At 39.1% G+C, this 20,485-nt stretch overlaps 1 protein-coding gene and 2 long non-coding RNA genes across 10 annotated transcripts in view; 2 read left to right on the top strand and 1 right to left on the bottom strand.

The window, feature by feature from the left end:
• LOC110014647 (NLR family CARD domain-containing protein 3-like) overlaps window positions 1–9,733 on the top strand; it is a 29,877-nt gene extending 20,144 nt beyond the window's left edge. For 2 of the 8 annotated variants that reach the window (XM_078939560.1, XM_078939589.1), the window contains 5 exons: window positions 1,006–1,111; window positions 1,338–1,421; window positions 1,711–1,812; window positions 3,329–3,447; window positions 3,589–9,733. The gene's annotated coding sequence lies outside the window, so the exon portion shown is untranslated. Of the gene's footprint in view, window positions 1–1,005; window positions 1,112–1,337; window positions 1,422–1,692; window positions 1,813–3,328; window positions 3,448–3,588 lie in introns of all 8 variants that reach the window. The other 6 variants (XM_078939566.1, XM_078939574.1, XM_078939562.1 and 3 more) reach the window with 6 other exon arrangements.
• A 1,406-nt stretch (window positions 9,734–11,139) lies between these two features.
• On the bottom strand, window positions 11,140–16,710 carry LOC105358841 (uncharacterized). Its single transcript, XR_013652722.1, has 3 exons — window positions 16,584–16,710; window positions 16,338–16,468; window positions 11,140–11,415 (listed from the first exon to the last, which is right to left on the bottom strand). It is a non-coding gene; the product is annotated as an uncharacterized LOC105358841 (long non-coding RNA).
• LOC110014646 (uncharacterized) lies at window positions 15,614–16,590 on the top strand. Its single transcript, XR_002874463.2, has 3 exons — window positions 15,614–15,916; window positions 16,141–16,311; window positions 16,421–16,590. It is a non-coding gene; the product is annotated as an uncharacterized LOC110014646 (long non-coding RNA).
• Window positions 16,711–20,485: the final 3,775 nt, after the last annotated feature.

The raw sequence follows: 20,485 nt of genomic DNA on the forward strand, positions 1-20,485 counted from the left end.
TTCGCGCTGCGCCAATCTTGCTGCTTGCAGTTTGTGCAAAAGTGTTGATAATTTTGATGCTCCAGCAAAAGCATCGTAGTCACGTCTGCATATCTGGGATCATTACATCGTTTAGATATTCTTTGTACCGGGATCAAAGCTCCCGCTGCAGGAGCTCCGTCTGAGTCACGTGACCCAGTCTCACTGTCCCGCATTAACCCGAGAGGGTAAAACTAGAATAGTTAGAGGATCTCATTTTTTTCCTCTTGATGAAAATAAGAAAAATATCAAAGTTTAGGAGGCCCGACCGAAATTTAATGCTTCATCAGTTTGACATGTTCTTACATTTAATGCTTGTATGTATGCTTGCTTAGATAAACATGTTTATGGTCTTTGTAAATATGATTTATATATTTTAAAATGATCTTTAAAAGGTCTTAAAGTCTTAAATTTAACTTTTTAAAATCTGTAACCATCTTGGTAGTGTTTATGTTTTTTTTTATTTGAAAATGCTTACCAATTTGATTTACTTTGGTTAATTTGTTTGTTTGTTTTAAAACCAGGATCACTTCAGTATTTTGTGGTCTTGTTCTTTAGAGCTAAACAAAAAATGTATGACACCATGATGGTGCCCTGTTGTACGGTAATCAAGTGACTTTAAAAAGTATTTCTGGTTCCAACATTTAGTAATATTTTGATCATGTCTTTTGTTTAAAACTCGAGTCCCGCTTACATGTTTTTATACTTTTGCTTCCTGGTTGGTTCATGGTGCAGTAGTAAATAATTGAGCACATTTAGTACTGAGCATTTATCTAAATACTTTAAATCAAAAACTCAGGAAGGTCCAAAGCTAATGTTCATTTTGTGAACCTCATCTGCACAGACCCACTGCTGGGTCATCATTAAGATAATTGTGTAAAGTAAACTTTGTTTATATAATAGTTTATCAGTAAGGACATTTTTTTAGCTGAGTCTGTCTTTCATCTGAGTGTTTAATTAAACAACCTTTCTGTGTTTGATTCTTAGAAGAACCTTCAGATTTAAAAAGCGTGTGAAGATGCTTAGGGAGCAAAAGAAAAGGTGCCAGAAGAGGTACACAGAGGGCCTGAAGACCAAACATCCACCTGTGCAGGTAAAGTTTTTTTGCCACTGTTTTCAGTATACTATTTATTGGGATCAAAATACTTATTTATAGTAGATTTCTTCTTTGTAACAAGATTCTTAAAAAAATTCACATTGCAAAATAATTTATCATCTCCTTTTTAATAATGTAATATCTATTAGATGTGAAAGCATTGGTTAGCACATTTCTGCTAAACTGATGTAAACGAGTAAAGTCATTTGTGTCCCCTTTATAGCCCTCTGTATCCACTGAAAGCTGCAGCTCCTTGGTTGGATCTTCAGACATCCCAGAAAGAGAAGATGCTGTTGGCAATAGCTGGGTAAGTGTCAAAAAGAACAGCGTTTTTTACCCTATGTTAACTGTTATGAAATTCCTGCTTGCCAGAAATAAATAGCCTGCTAAATGCCTTGGGTGGGGGGAAAAATAAAAATGTGGTTAAAAGTAAAACTGCAAAGATTTAACTTGTAGAGTTTTAATTCATAAATCAGTTAAATATCTTAAAATGTAGATATTTAATTTAGTGAAAAATTAAATCCAACATGTGATTAAACTTGTGCAGTTTTAATTTGTACCTTTTTAATTTTAAAAAGTAAAAATAATCTCTTAAGGAATTGGAACCAGACACCAACACCACTGCCTGTGTCCAACGAGAACAGTCAGATACAGATGAGCCAGAGGTTCCTCCTCTGACAAGAACAGACAGTGTATTTGTAAGTATTTATCATGGAATCCAGCCAATATCAAATACTTTTGTCAATGTTTTTATCAATAGGGCTCAGAATCTTTAGCATCAAACTTTGCCTTAGACCAGGGGTGGGCAAACTTTCTGACTCGAGGGCCACATTGGGTTCTAAAGTTTGATAGAAGAGCCGGACCAGGAGCAGATGCCAGGAGTGAGAATGAAATAATATGGAATCTGGATGAAAGCACTTTTCAAGCAAAATTATATTTTACAACATTTTAGAGTTTTTAAGTTAAAACTTTTGTTTTCATTTTAGAGCCAATTACACTAACAGCTTGATGTATGTTGTGAAAACTCAGAGAAATGCTCCATTCATGTGGTGTTTGAATGATCATAAGAATGAAAAAAAAAAACACATATTCAAACACCACATGGATGATAAAGCGGAGCCCCCAAACCTTTTCTTATGAGGGCCACAATAAGTCTTTTTTCTTTAAAACTTTAAGCTTCTTTATTTTATTGTGAAGCCCTATAATAAAGTTTTATTAATTCATGATCCTTTTAATACAACAAATAACACTATTTATGAAATAAAAAATAACCAAATTACTCTCTGTGATTTTCAAAGACAAAAAGTCAGGAAACAATATGCTGATACATTAAAAAGAAAAAAATAATGAATAGTGGATCCTCTCCCGTCTTCGTCCCGCTGAGACTTTGAAGCTGCAGCTCCTCACACGTCTCATAGTTTGCTCTAATACTGAGCAGCTGTGTCCTGCATGTCGTTTTCTTATCCAGTAATAATGAAAAAAGCAAATTTCTCTGTCTTCTGCTGCAGCTAATCGTATATCTGCGTTACCTTTTCACCAGTACAGAGTTCTTCGTTTTTTGCAGGAGTTATGTTCTGAAAATAACCGTGATCTGTGAAATCCACGGAGTTTGGTTACTTACAGACGTTTTTTTATGGTAGTAAAACTTCTCACTGCCTTAATACACTTTTCTCACACAGACATGAACATTTTCACCTTTTCTCTTGTTTAAATTCTCAAACCTTCATAGAAATTAGGTCCAGGATCTTAGAATGAAAACAAATTTCTGTAGATCTAAAGCGCTCCGCCTTTCTGTACAGGAGACATGGAGATTGACTGACAGGGTCTTCAGCCAATCAGGACACAGAACAGGGTGTTTAAAAAAGCAGCATAATCGATCTAAAAGAATGAGCTAAACTGGGAAAGATGAACTGTGACGTAGAAAGGGAAGACTGTCTTCTGCTCTATTTGACAGATTTTTAGAGGGTTTCAGGTTGGAGCTCAGACTGCAGAAGGGGGGAAGAAAATGTCACTTCTAAAATGGGCAGATAAAAAAAAACATGGGTCTCTGATATTGTTCAATGGGCCGTACCAAACATGGAGGCGGGCCGGATCCAGCCAGCGGGCCGCAGTTTGCCCACCCCTGCTTTAGACTGAACTCTTAACTTTTATAAAATATTATTTACAAAGTAGTGTATTACAATTTAAAATGAAAAACTTGTTTCTTTTCTCCAGCTCACTAAAGACTACTTTACCAAGCATGCCATGGTTCAAGATCTGTCAGACGTCCCCTCAAGCTGCATAGAAACTAAAAAAGCAGTAGCCTGCAGAGACTTTCGGCTAGCAGACAGATTGTGAGGATAATTATTTACTGACGGAGTTTTTTTAAATGTGTTTTTAGCTTTTGTTTATTTTTTCTGATGGCCTGCAATCTACCCTGCTCATTACGTTAATGAGCACTCCATTTTAACACTTGTTCTATTCTGTTTTTACAGGGACTTCGGGACTTCAACATCTTCAACAAAACATCAAATGGAGTCAAGGAGTGAAGACAGTGAATCTGGTATTACAACCCCCCACTTCTAAATTTAATCTTTTTATACAAGCGTTCCCAGTTGAGTTTTAATTGTGAAATCGACTATTTTAGTCAAAATAACTAAACATATTTTGCTTTAAAGACAAAAACAAAACCTAACAGAGTAGTGTGATGTCGCACACAGGGAGTTCCATCTTGCCCTGATAGCTAAAATCTGGCTCAAAACTGTCTGGCAGGATTGATCCAATATTGCTTGTCATTATTTTTGCCCCACTAATATTAGCGTGAGGCTATAAGCTCGTGCTCGCACAAACGGCTATCTGTGACATGGAGGGGAAGGAAGCCCAGTATTGTATTTCTAATGAACCACTGCCTATGGTCTTAAAGAATGTCTTACAAAAGCAACACAGCTTTTGGATCTTGGCTAAAAACTGCACAATCATTATTAGGAGATCACTTTTAACGATTTTGACAAAAGAAAAAAAATGCATGTCTATGAAGACTCTCATTTATCCAGGTTGATTCCATTTCCACATCATAGTACAGGGGTGGGCAATTATTTTAAGTCGCATTGGGTTATAAAAATTGGATAGAAGGGCCGGACCAGGAGCAGATGCGTGGAGTGAAAATGATTTAACATGGAATGTAGATGAAAACATTTGGGTTGAAAATTATATTCTAAAACAGAATATTCTAGAGTTTTTAGTTTAAAACTTTTGTTCCCATTTTAGATCTCTATTTTATTGTGAAGCCCTTTGGTACCTTCAAGGAGTTGTAAAGTGTTGTATGAATAAAGTTTCATTCATTCATGATCCTTTTAAGAAAATAAATAACACTATTTATGAAATAAAACAATGACCAAACAACACTCTCTATGATTTTCAAAGACAAAAATTCAGGAAAAGTATACTGACATTTAAAAACAAAAACAATAAATGATGGATCCTCTCTCGTCATAATTCCTCAGAGACTTTGAGCTCATCTTGCGTCTCACAGTTTGGGCAGCTGCGCTTTCTGTTTTCATCCAGTAATACAGAAAAAGCAAATTTATCTGTCTTCTGCTGCAACTACACATATATCTGTGTTACCTTTTCACCACTACAGAGTTCCCTCCTTTATTGCAGGAGTTTCGTTGTAAAAATAACCGTGATCGGTGAAATCCACGGAGAATGATTACAGACGTTTTAAATTTATGGTAGTAAAACTCCTCGCTGCCTAAATACACTTTTCTCAGACAGACATGAACATTTTCACCATTTTCTCTTGTTTAAATTCTTAAACCTTCATAGAAATTAGGTCCAGGATCTTAAAATGAAAACAAAGATCTGATCGCGATCAAAGATTTCTATAGATCTGAGAGCTGCGCGTTTCTGTACAGGAGTTGAGGCACGGACTGGGGAGATTGACAAGGTCTCCAGCCAATCAGGACACAGAACAGGGCGCACTGTTTAAAAAAGGCAGCATGATCGCTCAGATATAATGAGCTAAACCGGGAAAGATGAAATGCGACGTGGAAAGAGAAGACTGTCTTCTGTTCTATTTGACAGTGATTTTAGAGGTTTTCAGGTAGAACACAGACTGCAGAAGGTGAAATAAAATGTCACATCTTGATCGTGTGGCCAGATTAAAAAAAGTGTTCGGCGGGCCGGACCAAAGATGGAGGCGGGCCGAATCCAGCCCGCGGGCCGTAGTTTGCCCACCCCTGTCATAGTAGTAGGTTTAGGGGCTGTCATCTGGACTTGGTTTTTAAAGTTAGAAAACGTTTCACCTCTTATCCAAAAGGCTTTGTCAATTCTGACAGAAAGCTAAACCTACTACTATGAAAGAAAAAAAATGTACAGTCAGGACCATAAATATTTGGACAGAGACACATTTTTTTCCAATTTAGTTTCTGTACATTACCACAGTGAATTTTCAATAAAACAACTCAGATGCCATTGAAGTGCAGACTTTCAGCTTTTATTCCATGGGTTGAACAAAAAGATTGCAGAAAAATGTGAAAAACTAAAGTTTTTTTTTTTTTAAACACCACCCCATCCTTTCATGGGCTCGTTAGTCATTGGACAAATGAAATAACTGAAAACAAAATGGTCGTTACTAATACTTGGTGGAAAAGCCTTTGTTGTCAATGACAGCCTGAAGTCTTGAACTCATGGACATCACCAGATGCTGGGTTTTCTCCTTCTGAATGCTCTGCCAGGCCTTTACTGCAGCGGCTTTCAGTTGCTGTTTGTTTTTGGGCCTTTCTGTCTGAAGTTTAGTCTTCAACAAGTGAAATGCTCCTCAATTGGGTTAAGATCAGGTGACTGACTTCGCCATTCAAGAATATTCCACTTCTTTGCTTTAATAAACTCCTGAGTTGCTTTGGCTGTATGTTTTAGGTCATTGTGCTTCTGTATTATGAAACGCCGCCCAATCAGTTTGGATGCATTCACCTGGAAGAGATTGTGTTTAAAAAATGCTTTTGTTTTTCACATTTTCATGCAATCTTTTTGTTCAATCTATGGAATAAAAGCTGAAAGTCTGCACTTCAATGGCATCTGACTTGTTTTATTTAAAATTCACTGTGGTAATTGACAGAAACTAAATTAGAAAGAATGTGTCTCTGTCCAAATATTTGTGGTCCTGACTGTAGTTGAAGCTGGACTTGAAGAGCTGCTTCACAGTGCTTCCATGGCTGTTGTGTATGTGCCATTAGGGCATGGGTCTTTAATATTGACATTTTCTCAATTCAGGGAAGACAAAAAGTGTATGATTGTCATTTTAAAATAACCATATTGGTACAATGAACAGGACTCAAGACTGAAGAACGGACACGGCAGTGAAAAAGTCTAAAAGTCTAAGAAGCGACCCTTACAAACAGGTATGCTTCCTACATGTTACACTTTTAAAAGTTTCTTAAAAATGGCACAAACTATGTTTTCTAACAACCATTTTTAAGGGAGGGGGGTATTATTTATTATTACATTTCTTGCTTATAGCATATGTAGTTCAAAGATAAAATGTTACTAATAATTGTGCACAAGAGGTACATGTCATCAAAACTGTCTAAATCAGACTTTGAAACATCTCACTGCCAACATTGAAAGACTTGAGTTTCATGAAATTGTCTTATGTCAGCTTTCAATGAAAATGTGAGGTTGTGTGGTTCTTGTTGGGTTTTTAATTAAAATGTTTTCACAAATGGAGCCCATGGTTTCTACACAGCAGAGAGACTAAGGCATCGATACTGCTGAGACGGGTAACTTTGCACAATACAGAATCATTTCTAACTACACCAGCAACGTGGCTCTGATACTTTCAACACAAGATAAGAAAATCTATTTCTGTGGGCTTTCTTTTCTAATGAACATCTGACATTTAGTTAACACTGTTACAGGTAGTCAGACGTTTTGCTGAGCTTTTGATATATATCGTAGCATCTCCTTAGTTTTTGTAAATAAGAAATGCTCATTACCTTGAATCTGGTCTAATCACGTTTTGTAAGTTGGTGACTTATAACATTTTTTCCTTTCTTTTTCTAAGGAGCTTAAAAAAAAGGACCTGGTCTTCAGCAGAGTGCCGAGCATTGGAAAAAATTTTAGGAATCTGCATTGAAGGTGGGAGGGTACCAGGAAAACATATCTTTCCTGCATAGAAGCTTCGCCGAGGGAGCTGGAAGGACGAACATGGCAGGCAGTCAAGTTTTTTGTTAGGAACAAAATCACAGCACTGAGGCGGTAAAGTTCAAAAAGACGTTAGTTTTTGTTAGTTAGAAAGATTATGTGATTCAACTTTATTTTGTTTTCTTTAATTTAAACCAGTGCTTGTAAATCTAAGTTCCAAATTTAAGCTTCAGACACGTGCACTTATTTATCTTAGTGACCTTTTTTTCCGGAAGCACTTAATTTTCATTTGAAGCACGTGTATCGGTCAAAGGTGACCTTTTAATTTCTGAAGCATTTTATTTGTATTTAAAACAATTGTATAGGTCAAAGGTGACTTTTTTTTTCCTGAAGCACTTGATTTCATTTTGTAATTTTTTGACAGGTCAAATGTCACTTTGTTTTTATAAAGCACTTAATTTGAGTTCAACAGGTCTTTGTTTTCTGGTTAAATCTGTGTTTACGTTGTGGAACTCCAGGCCTTTAGGGCTGATGTCATTTTAGTTTTCCAGATCTTTTTGCTCTACCCCCTTCCGATCCGCTGCCCCGGTGATTCCAGTCAGTTAAAAGTAGGAAAGGGAAAACGAGGGGGAGCCCTAACTTTTGTTTTCCAACAACTCCTGCTTCTGATTGACTGAGCTCACCTGGCTCAGTAGATCAACAGGAAGTAGAAGAAGAAAATCTGGAAAACAAGCAGGATGTCAACCCTCCAAACCTGGAGTTCAAGAGCCCTGCAGTAAGTGTGTGATAGAACGTTTAACGGGTCAAAGGGAACCTTGTTCTGTCCAACAGCAGTATATTTAGTTTTATAGATTGGTAACTATAAATAAATTGCCCTTGTCTCTTATTTGCTGTTCGCAGTTTCCTTCATAACAAACATATTTTGACAGTGAATGATGCCTCGCATGTTTGGTAAATGACTTTATTAGTCAGGAAGTGTGAAATGAGTACTACAATCCCAATTGCCTTAGTTACAGAGCTGTTAACCAAAGTTAGAGTAACTACTGTTGTATGGGTGGTCCCCATGGGAAACCAAAATTCAGGTTTATTTTTCATGTTAGTGTTTTCAGTATTTGAAATGATAACACTCCTTGAAAAAAAATTACATTATTTTAGCAGTTAAAACCATCTCAGAAAACCTTGTAGAAAAGGTGGATCCCACCAGGAGGGTCCTAGTCATGGGACCTCACGGGGTAAGAAATACGGGTATGTGTGTGTGTGTGTGTGTGTGTGTGTGTGTCCGTGTGTGCGTGGTGGGGGGGCACATGAACAGACATCGTTCCAGAGCAGAAAAGGCCTCACATTACCAGAACCTCTTTGGAAATCATGGAAATATGTCTCCCGGTAGCCAATTAGCTCAAAACCCGCCCATCATGCAAAAATAGGATCCGTTTGGCAGTGAAAATTTAATTGAACCTAAAAACTGAGAAATGAGAAAAAAATGCTGAAAATACAAAACATTTTTTGATGACAGGTTTATATGTCAATTTTCTTTTTATGCTAGTTTTAAAATTACAATTATTTTTTCCAATTTTCGATGTTTCTTTCAAGTTAACAATGTGTACTTTTAAGTTCAAAACTGTTTTCTAATTTTCTGGGGTTTTTGTATTCACTTTAAGCTGATCCTAATTTGACCCCATAGATCAGTTGGATTCAGATGTTCAGCAGCTCCAGGATCTGGAGAAAAACAGATTATTTTCTAGATCATCACTTTCTTCTTTGATCTACATTTGATGGACAGATGTGAGTTTGTGATGGACCAATCAAGGATTAAGGGAATTATTGATCAGACAGAACATTTCTGGATGACATAGATCTATGTGTGGGTCAGGGGAAAACACAGTCAGGTGTTGAATCCTGGTTCTGACTCTGGAACAGGGAAAGATTTATATCTTTAATACAAAATAACGTATTTCAGTTTAGTTTTTATCTCTGTTGGGAAGTTTGTTTATTTTATGCAATTAAATACTGATATGAATTTGTAACAAGTAACCTTGTAAATAACTGATAAACTAGCCTGGATCCAGTTAGTTTACATTTTAAAGGTGTTACTAAATTTTTTTCCTCTTGATTCAAAGTAAACCTGAACTGGTTTATCTAAACTGAGGTGGATGTACGCTCTAGCTCTAGTGTAAACACAGCTACAATGTGAAGGGGATTGTCATAGATTGTTACCTCTCAGGTTGCCCCTAACCAGGTGCCAGTGGTTGTATTGATGAGAGGGGATCAGATAAAAGAAGAGTTGGACCAGAATTGCAGCTCCAGTCTGCAGTCCAATGGTGGTGACACCAGGCTGGACTCGTGGACTTATTTGAAGAGAGTGAAACTATCACCTTTGTTTTAGGGGAGAGGTGCCATTTCTTTCAATTTGTTTTTCTTGTGTTGCTTTTAGTGGCCAGCATGTAAGTTTGTAACTTTTATTTTGTTTGATCTTAATTAAATCTATTTCCATGTTTACAAGAGGTGTGTTGTTGTGTTAGCATTGACTCTATGAATTTAAGATGCTTCTACAACAAATTCAATTTATTCTTTATCTCCAGTAGTTTTTTTTTTGTTTTTTCTCTACACATCGTTATCGACTGCACAACAAAGCCTTGTGTGGGCGTCACATAGATGCACATCCACACTGTGAACACTGCTGAACTGAAATACACTGAATTATGACAATTTATGTATATTTATAGACACAAGTCCCCTTCACAACTGATGCAAGACGCTAGCTAGACCACCAGGAGCATCAAGAGGTTTAGAGTCTAACCCAAGTACGCTTTGACACATGAACAGAAAAGGCAGGAATCAAACCTTCAATGTTTTAATCACAGGGAAACCACTCTACCTCTGTGTCACAGCCAACCGCGAACAGCTGTGTGGCGAGTGGCCACTACAGGTTAGAGTGATTGAGAATACTCAGGAGCAACAACCTGGAGAAGAAGCTGCTGGTGAGTTTCTAAAGAGCCACCATAGAGAGCATCCTGACGTACTGCATCACAGCCTGGTACGCAGGATGCTCGGCCGCAGACAGGAAAGTTCTACAGAAGATGATCAACTTGACCCAGAAGATCACCGGCTCCCCCCTGCCCAGCCTAGAGGACATTGCCAGTTCTCGCTACACGAGGAGAGCCAAACAAATCATCAAGGAGTCCTACCATCCCAACCACCACCTGTTCAGACTGCACAAGGCTTGCACAAATAGACACAGCTTTTTCCCCTGAGATGTCAAACTCCATAACAAAATATGAACCTTATAAAAAAAAACAAAAAATAACTGTTTAACAGTCATGTGCAATATTTAGCAGTTCAATAATGGTTATGTGCAATACATGTAAGTATGTGTCCATAGTTCCTCTAATTCTTCTTCTTCTTCTATTTTTATTCTATGTACATATTTATTTTATTTTAGATTTTCCAAAAACCAGGAGATCACCAGGATTTTCGTTACAAGCTTCTTTTGTAACAATGACTTAAGGATTTCTGTTTTACCACTTTCCTCATACACCAGCAGCAGCAGAGCAAGAGGGAGGTTCTGTAGATGTTACCATGACGACGCGTCACACCACGTATCAAATAGTCCGGTCCTTATGAAAAAAAAAAAATTGAAGTATAAAGAATAAAAGATATAGAAGTACTAGTAAGTGATTTCGTTAGTGAGGTGTCAATTAACAGAAATTAATGTGAATTTCTGATAATAGAAACCTCAAATCCCTACCATGACAAAGGTGGATAAAGGTGGAAAGATTTCATGTAATCCATGGACACCAGTGAAGATCACAAATCATTGAAGAAAAAAGGTTCAGGGCACTGTCTAGTGGGTCTAGATGACCCAACTTCCAATGGTAAAGTGCCTAGGATAGCACAAGGGTTACACAAAAAGTTAAAAGAATTTATTGAAACCACCCCATCAATGAAAGTTTGTGAATATAGAACCGGTCTTCTCATTTAGTCCTTAAAGATCCAAAGAATCTGGTCTTCTGGAGTTTGTGCGACCGGCTGACCCACCATGGCTTCAGTCAGCTCCTCCAGCTGTAACTGTAGTCGTTCATGGAGATGTGAGAGAGGGCAGACTGGCCTAAGCTGGGGGGCTGCTGCAGCTGCTCCACCGAGGTGGGGGGCAGGCCGATGCCTGATAGATCCACTGTGGTGTCCTGCAAACAACACAAGCGCAACAGTCTCTGACCAGACAAAACTTGATAGTTAATCATGTTTAGCATTCTATCACAGTCAGCTGTTGAGTTTGAAGGCAAAACTTTATTGATTCAACGAACGGGGCTGTGCTGATTCATGAAGCCAGGACAGCGCACCCAACGGATCCCACTGGGCTTTCAGTGAAGCTGAGGTTAGGATTTCAGAGAAGAATCTCCAACCAAGGTCATGGTTAACATCAGCAAATGAACCATAGGCTGTATTTCTCAGATAAGTAGAGACCACTGACCTTTTTGGTCAAAACCGTTTACGAGAACTCTAGTGAGTGTGACAACACCCATAGAAACTGGTCTAGTATCAGTTCAAATGAAATTTTGCCAATTTAGTCACCATATTCAGTGATATGGACACGGTTATGCTGGAGCCAGATGTCGTCAGTAAGCAAGGATTAATCCAAATTGGTCTGAGTCCTCATTTCTATGGCAAGTAGGGATGTCCCAATCCAAATTTTTGTGCCCCCTTCCATTTTGAGTCATTTTATTTTATTTCTGCCAATATTGAGTCCCGATCCGATACTTTTGTAACACATTTGTAAAAACACCTAGTTAAACATGTCTATTATTTAGGAGTTTATCATTGCTGACAGTGACCCAGCCCCCATCCATGTTCATGTAGAGACGCCATGTGATGTAGGGCTTGGAATCACTGGGTACCTCACGATAAGATTTGCAATACATTGGTCATGATAACGATATCATCACGATATGGCGATAATGTGATAAACGATACAACTCGTCTCCAACAACTCACAATATTTCAAACTTTAAGAAAGAAAAACTTGAAATACTGCTTTTTGGAAAATATTTCCCCATTTATTTTTTATTTTTTGAACAAAATGATAATAAACGACTTGTGTCCTATTTGGTGTAATGAATAACAGACTCTTGTGTAACACTATTGAAATCAGTAATACTCTATCTTTGACAACAATGACAATTTTCATTTGGAAATATCTGTAAAATTTGGTTTAAACAATAGTGAACATGAACAGCAGTGTCATTAAATAGTACAAAATTTCTGTAAACAGGATAAAAATTGAATAAGTTAAGTTGATGCCAGGCACATTGGTATTAACTTTTGAAAAACAAAACCATATCCATCGCATTATTTCAAAAAATTGCTGTAAATCAGATATTAATTCTGTGAACAAAATATAGTGTCTTTGTTAAAAATAAATGACACAGTTTAGTGCAAATGTGGTGTAAACAAAAATAAAATTCAACTGCTTTCAAAATAAATTACCAGGGATAAAATACATTAACTTCAAGTGCATCTAAAAGTAAACAACTTTGTGAACAACACGTTTGGGGAACAGCTGCATGTGGTGTATGTTTATATGTTCACGTTTTTCTGGAGAACCAAAGGCTTTTTAACGTCAAGACGCCGCCCGTCGAGAAGAGGGGTCTAAGGGCAGGGATGCCTCTCTTTATACTGTTTCCATCTCAACCGTAGCTCTGGTCTGGGCGCACAGTGCAGGGATCATTGTTTCAGTATGTCTGAGAGGGAATGTCAAGGCGTGGCTCTAAAGCATTCAATAAAAACCGAAATCCCTCGTTCTCCACCTTGCACGCTGCAGGGACGGAGCCCAATTTGTTATTGTCGCTGCTCTCGCAGAAGATGGTGGTAGCTTCTCTTGGAAAAAGGTATCCACGCCGGGCTGTGTCGGCAGGCCAACAATAGCCAAGGCTTTCTCACACAACTCTGTTGATGCAGCTTCAATGCTGCCACCGCGTCTTTGAACTTGCTGCTCTCGCTATTTTCATTTTTTTCCCTCCGCCATTTTTGTTTGACTGTGTATTCTTCTTTGTCCGCCCGCGACAGCCAATGTTAATTTGTTTAAATTAAACTTAATAACTTTTTCTTTTAAAAGGCTGCTAGAAGTTGAAGCTGGGGTAACTATGGTGCACTGGGGTTCTGTCCTCTTTTCTTTTTTACTTCTACCCTTCCTCTCTTCTCTATTTTTGATCATTATTCATCATTTAGTTCTCCATGCCTCTGTTTGGTGCAGTGCGATTCATGTATTGTCCCTCTTTCCTTCTCCCCTCCTGGGGAGTGGGCGTGCTTCCAGACTCCAGTTGTTTCATCCGTGCTCCAGTTCCTGACCGTCTACCTCGCCTTTGCTCCTGCTCCTACACCTGGCTGTGGATCCTGCCTCTGGCTCATCTCTGGCTCGTCTCTGCTCTGTACCTGACCGAGTACCTCGCCTTTGCTCCTGCACCTGGCTGTGGTTCCTGTCTCCGGCTCGACTCGCACCTTTGACTGTCCCCACAACCACGGCTGGATGAAGCTCGTCTGCTGGACTTTTATATATGTAGTTGTAGATTTAGATAAGTTAATTCTTCTCTAAGAGTTCTGGTAAATCGCCTGTCCGTCCTGGGGGAGGATCCCTCCTTCATGTGGACACCCCTGAGGTTTCTTCGTTTTTTCCGGAATCCGTTTTTTTTGGGAGTTTTTCCTTACCGCGAAGGGGGGTCTAAGGGCAGGGATGCCAGTATAGCTTAGTCAGTTTGTTAGTTCATTTTAGTATTTTCCTATTGAACTCTTTGTATTTGTGATCCTTTTAAGTTCATGTTTTACTTCGAAGCCCATCGAGACGACTGTTGTTGTGATTTTGGGCTATACAAATAAAATTGAATTGAATTGAATTGAACAAGCGCCCCCACCGACCATCCGAAGAATTGTCTTACCAAAGGATGATTAATATAACATTTAAGAGGATCTTAAAACGTAAAAAAAAAGATCACTACTTGATGAAGACAGATCGAGAAACAGTCACGGGACTAAATATCGCGATTTATCACAATATCGATATTTTGGCAAACCCCTAATGTGATGTACTCAGGAGTTGCTGTGATTTGACCATTTCCAGCACTTTTGTAGGATGTAGATAACAAGACCATCGTGATCCTGCTGGGTCAGTGCCCTCAGAAAAGAGCCTTCATCTGAGTATCTGCAAACTAGACTGAGTGACTCCTCCCCCCTGGAATTCCAAACAGGTGGTTTGGTGCTGGTTCCAAGACGCTAAAATCTCATGTAAAAATAAACCACTACAATTCAGTAACCAATTTTGATCTGATACCTATTTTTGAACATATTCTTGTAATCCTCATTTGTTGCTTGGTAATTTTTCAGTGGTTGAAGTCATAAAGCAACCAATCAGAAGCATCCATAAAAGTAGGCGGAGCCTGCTGGCCCCCACTTCCAACGTTGAAAACATTTGATAGATTTGTGTTGTGGCCTTCCAACAAGCCCACTCCTGGTTGGTTGCCATAAAAATGATGACCCAGACTTACTCTAATCAATCACCGCTTACTGACATAGTCTGGTTCCAACATGGCGCCAATATTGTGAAAAAATAGCGACTGAATTTACTTTGATTTTTTGCAGCCAGAAGTAAACCATTTTCTATGGATGACATCACTCTTAAGCCTCATTTCCACTAAGCGGTTGAGTCCCATACAGTATGGTAAGGAGTGCTACGATACAGTCAAGTTCATTTTGGCAATCGTTTCCACTAAGCGGTATGTTTTCACGCTGCATGGGTGGTGTAGACCACTAGAGTGTAGCGCAAGGACTGGAAAAGCAACAACAATCCCTCTCCAGCTGGATGTTCCACCACAGACCAGGCCTTGCTTGTTTCTGCAGGCGTTTTCCACTTGGACTCATGACCAAACAAGTACACAGGAAACCGCAAAAACCTGAATGCTGACAAACGTTGGAAATGTTAGCCTAAATTAGCGCTATATTGGTCGTCATCACTTTCTGCCAATCAACAGGTGGCTACAGCGGCTCCACCCCAGCTGTTCCATTCCACTTTTCAATGGACCTACAAGCTATGGGCCCCCCCCCCAAGAGGTACGGTTTGGTGCTGTTTAATGGATCCATTTTACAATGGAAATGCTCAAAATACCGTACCGCGCTGCTCAGTGGAAAAGAGGTTTTACTCACTCCAGTTAACACATACAGTTAATGGGTTTCACCAGATCTTATCTACAATGCATTTTTCCTTCATGGATGTTGATCCATGAGACTCTGCATTCTCTGAATCTCAGTCCGATTGGTGTTTAACTGTTCTTTCTCTCGTGGACTTGTAACAGGGAGGGGCCCTGCCGATTATGAGACTGGTTTTAAGGAGTAGCAGAAATGTGAATAGGGAGGGACGCTGAGCTAGGAGGCTCTGAAGGAGCTACTCTGGAGAGAGGCTCATAAGGAGCCGCTCCAAAGGAGCAGGCTCGGAACAGGTTCTGAGAGGCGCTAAGCAGACGAGCTCACAAGCGAGGAAACGGCAGGGTGCTTCTTCCAACGACTGGTTGTACGGACGGCTGACCAGGAAGAGCCAGACTAAGCAGCAAACCCACAGGATTGCTGCAGGAAAAGCAGACACCGGACCGACAGCAGAGGAGTCCCCCTCAAATGAACGCTCACCAGGTGGAGCAGCTCTGGGTGAAGCGATTGTTTTACCACTGTTTTTTCGATAATCCAAGGAGATTTTTTTTATTTAGTCGCCAGTGCCGTATTTTTAATATTACTTGCTATTTATTATTTTATCCATTGCATGTTTTTAGTAGTTTTATTGAGCTTTGTGTTTTAACCTGCATGTTTTTTATTGGTTTTATTGGCCTGGTGTTTTAGTTTCTCTAAGTTCTCTCTGGGTTTCTTGTTTTTAGAGAGGCTCCTGGCTCCAACGAAAGGACAGAACCAAAAAGACTCCGCCAACATGCCTCCCCTTTTTTTTTTAAATAAACTCTTTTTGCTCCCCTCTTGAACTGGGTCCTGGGTGTCCTGTCTCCACACACACATCCAGATCTCTGTGTGGATACAGACTCCCTGGATTGTAGGTGGGGGTGACCTATAATGTTTTTACTTTATGTTCAAAGGCGTTTGCGTTCATCACCGCCGTTGGGGCGTGCGTGTACAGAGAGGCGGAGAAGTTCCCCTTCTGTGCAGAACGGAGGAGGCCGATGATGGCGTGAAGGGAGGAGGGCAGAACTGGTCCTGCAGCGTGAAAAAAACAAGAAACTGAAAACCAGAGCTGCCGATAAAACAACCATCATGAAGACAAAAGAGAGAGAAAAGACAAAAATGATGAGCAAATGGGGCAACAGTGTACCTGCAATTTCAAGGCTGCTGACGTTTTGAAATCCAGACTTGACCTGGTTCTTTACATTCACACTGCGGCTCTGGGGAAACAAGTCAAAAGATGGCGCTAAAGGCAAATATAAAATGATTCTGCTTTTCCCTCACCAAATCTAAGCAGTCTTGCTAAACTGTTACCATATTTTTAGGACTATAAATCATGTTTTTTTCAGAAAGAGACTTCATGGGTGTGACTTATACTCAGAAGCGATTTATATCTGATATTTTTATAATCAGAAGATGCAAAAACTGTTTTTTCCAATAACTTTTTCTATGACTCCTTTGTGTTCAGAGAAAGGAAGTAACTCTGGGTATGTGTGTATTGTATTGGTGGCCTCCCCAAATTATGCAGTTCTAGGTCCGCCCAAAAACCAAGGAGTCATTGCTTCTCACATGTTGCATGAAATATTCTAAAATGTTGCAACATTTTTTATTCAAATTTTCAGCTGGAGGCTGTGGGAGGGTGTACCAATCTTAAAGCAGGTATATTACCTTCATACACACGTCTGCAGACTTTTAGTTGTTTTCTACGTATGTTTCGATTGAAATGTTTATGTCAATTGGCTACTTTTGTTTGTTTCACTCAACGGTGGAGGAAACAAAATGATGTACCTTCACGTTCCCATAGAACATTAATAAACGGTTATAACAGACTGCACCATGTTTGCTTTTGTTGTGTGATGTACAATGTACAAAGTACTTTATCATCACTAGGTGAAGGAGACTGAGTGGAAAAGCCTTTAAGATCAACAAGAAAATGTGTTAAAACAGACACTGAAAATGAGGAGAAGTGGGTGGGGCATTCGAGATAAATGACAGTAAATGTTAGGTCTGCACTATAAATCCCAAATTTATCAATATCTCGATATCAAGCTGTGCAATAAGCATATTACAAAAGACTGCGAAAATTGCAGTCAATGGTAATATTAAATGTGCTAAAACAATCTGATGGCAGCTTGAAGTATTTAACGAATCAAATCAATCCTTTTATGCATTTGACCAATTGTATGGAGCTCTTTTATGGTAGATGTTCAACTCCTATGTAGACGAGGGTCATGTGAATTATAAGGGATAATGGCCTTCGAAGTGTGCATTATTGCTTTTTATTTTTTTAGAAGGCCATTAACCCGCTTATACCATGGTCCCTTACAAAAGCAATACATATTAACCAGGTTTTAGTCCTTAATTCTTGTTTTTTTCTTCCGATTTGGATCGCTTTTCTCACAAAAAGCGGACTATTTGTTACGTGGTGCGGCGCGATACGTAACAAAGTCTGTGTCGCGTCGCGCCGCACCACCGCTGCAATCAGGATTCAGCGATATATATATGCTGATCTTTCTGATGGGTTGAATAAAGCATCAGTTCAGAGAGAAAGTTCCTCTCTAACCGCTTGTTTTGGTCCAAATGATGAAGCAAAAGGTTGTTTTAAAGAAGCCGGCGCAGTGATACAAAACATTTAAGCTAGGTGACCGGAACTTCTTTTTTCACCGTGCAGTTATCAGGTTTTAATGCACACCCAGCAGCCAATCAGAATCGAGTATTCACCCAGACCATGGTATAATTCAAGTTATGTTGACTCTTATTTACATGAAACTGTTGCAGTGAAATGGAAATGATGTTTTTGCTTGTTTTGCTATTTCTTTATTTATATGGCTAAAAAATAAAATCTCTGAATTTTTCATTCCAAATTCGATTTTTTTACTTTAATCAATTTTTTCTCCCACCTTTTACTTTCTTTAACAAAAATTTCAAGGAAAAATTAATTAACAAAAATATTTTATCTTATTATTTATCCATTTAATCTTTGTTCTCTGCTTTTGCCGTTTTTACGCCGTCAAAGAAATGTTTGATTTTCTGTTTTTTGCTAAAAAAACGTCCCATAAGAGGAGGGGCTTCAAAACAAGGACAGATATGCTGGCATGACAAGCAGAAGAGCTCTGTGGCGGAGCTAGCAGGGGTTCTGGTCCTTGCCCTTGAGCACCAGCCTTCTCCAAAAGGCTGCCTGGAGCCCCCTGGGGACCCCTGCTCTGAGAGGTTCCTATGCTAAAAGCAAGTCTGACATAACAGAAGGACCAAGACCATGAAAACCCTTATAAACTATTAAAAGAATCTTAAAATCCGTCCTAAAGCTTACAGGGAGCCAGTGCAGAGATTTAAAGATTGGTGTGATGTGATCCCTCTTCCTGGTTCTCATTAAAAGGCGATAAAGGAGACATCCATGAACCTGGACAGGAGTGTACTTCATTTCCAGTTCAGCTTTTAAATAACAGATATCTTCTTTGAGGTCAGTGATGAGTCCAGTAGCTTTACTCAGACATTGTGAGTCCAGGGGCCTCATTTATAAAACTTTGCGTAGGATTTGCGTCAGAAGTGGCGTACGGATGAAACATAGGACGTACGTACGCACAGAAATATTCGGATTTATAAAACCGTGCGCACGCACATCCTACGCATCTTTCCCTTAATAAATCACAACCAATTCTAAATGCAACGCAGCTTTTGCGGCGTCATGACACGCCCATAGTTTCCCATAAATAGTCCGGGAAACGCCCACAAATGAATATTCATTGATTGCGAAACCATGGCAAACACATAGAGGAAATCAAAAAACGTAACTTCACTCAATGTGAAGTAGAAGTTATCGTTGGCGAGGTGGAAAAGAGGAGAAAAGTGTTGTTTGGAGGGCACAGTGTGGCCATTACTAATGCCAAAAAGGCACGTGAGCGGCAAACGGTGGCAGACGCCGTAAATGCTGTAGCTTCACAACCTCGGACAGTGGCCGAAATAAAAAAGAAATGGTCGGACATCAAAGTCGAGGCAGAAAAACGTCTAGCGCTCCATCGCCAGAGTGTGTCTGCCATGGGTGGGGGTGGGACACACCGGAGCTGACCTCTCTTGATGAGAGACTGGCGGCAATTATTAGGGAATCATTTGTTTCATTGTTTCATAATCATTGTTTTATCAAAAATAAAACAAACTAAAGGCATATGCATGAATACCATAATTCCATAGCTTATGAAGAAATGTTTTACTATGAAAACAACTTTCCCCAGTGGACATTTAATAAGTCTGTCTGTCTGTCTGTCTGTCTGTCTGTCTGTCTGTCTGTCCGATTCGCACGCATCTGGCGGCGCGTGCACACGCAGCGGCTCCTCTCTGCCCTACATTCAGTGTTTTTTGGCTTTTCTTTTGGCTTTATCTTTTTGGGTTTCAAGGATTTATTGTTTTTAAAAGAATGTATTTTTTAAGTCATTTATTTATTATTTTATATGCTGCTTGCACTGTGGGATGAGAGGAAAGCAATTTATTGTTTCACTCACCAGAAGGAGGGTCTAAGGGCAGAGATGCCCAGTTTAGTTTAGTCCATTTAGTTTAATTTAGTCATTATGTATTTAATTATATGACTTCATGTTCTTTATGATTTCATGTTTATTGTACAATTATGGGTATGAAGCACATTGAGATGACTATGGTTGTAATATTGGGCTATAAATAAAATTGAATATGATCATATTCATGGATATGGTTTACTGTAACAGACTTAAGAATAGAATGATATAAACCCTTTAAAAATGTTAAAACAATTGAGAACATTTCCCCATTTTTAATTTTTAAATCCCCAAATTTGGGTTTATTAACTTATTTTTTTTAATAGCGTCTTTCATTCAGGTAAAAACACAAAGTGCTTAGTGTAAAAGCAAATAAAACAGTCATAAAAAATGAATATGAATTAAAACTGAAAACACAGAACAATGACACACAACTGGGACACCTCCCTCACCAGATTCCTCCCTCCCCCAATAGAACCCTGAACAGAAATGAAGAACTGCATCTTAAAGTAACCATCTGGCTCGGTTCTGCAGTGCAGAAACGATA

The sequence above is a fragment of the Oryzias latipes genome, chromosome 2 (assembly GCF_053564925.1).
Source record: "Oryzias latipes strain Hd-rR chromosome 2, Olatipes_Hd-rR_3.1".
Lineage (NCBI taxonomy): Eukaryota > Metazoa > Chordata > Actinopteri > Beloniformes > Adrianichthyidae > Oryzias > Oryzias latipes.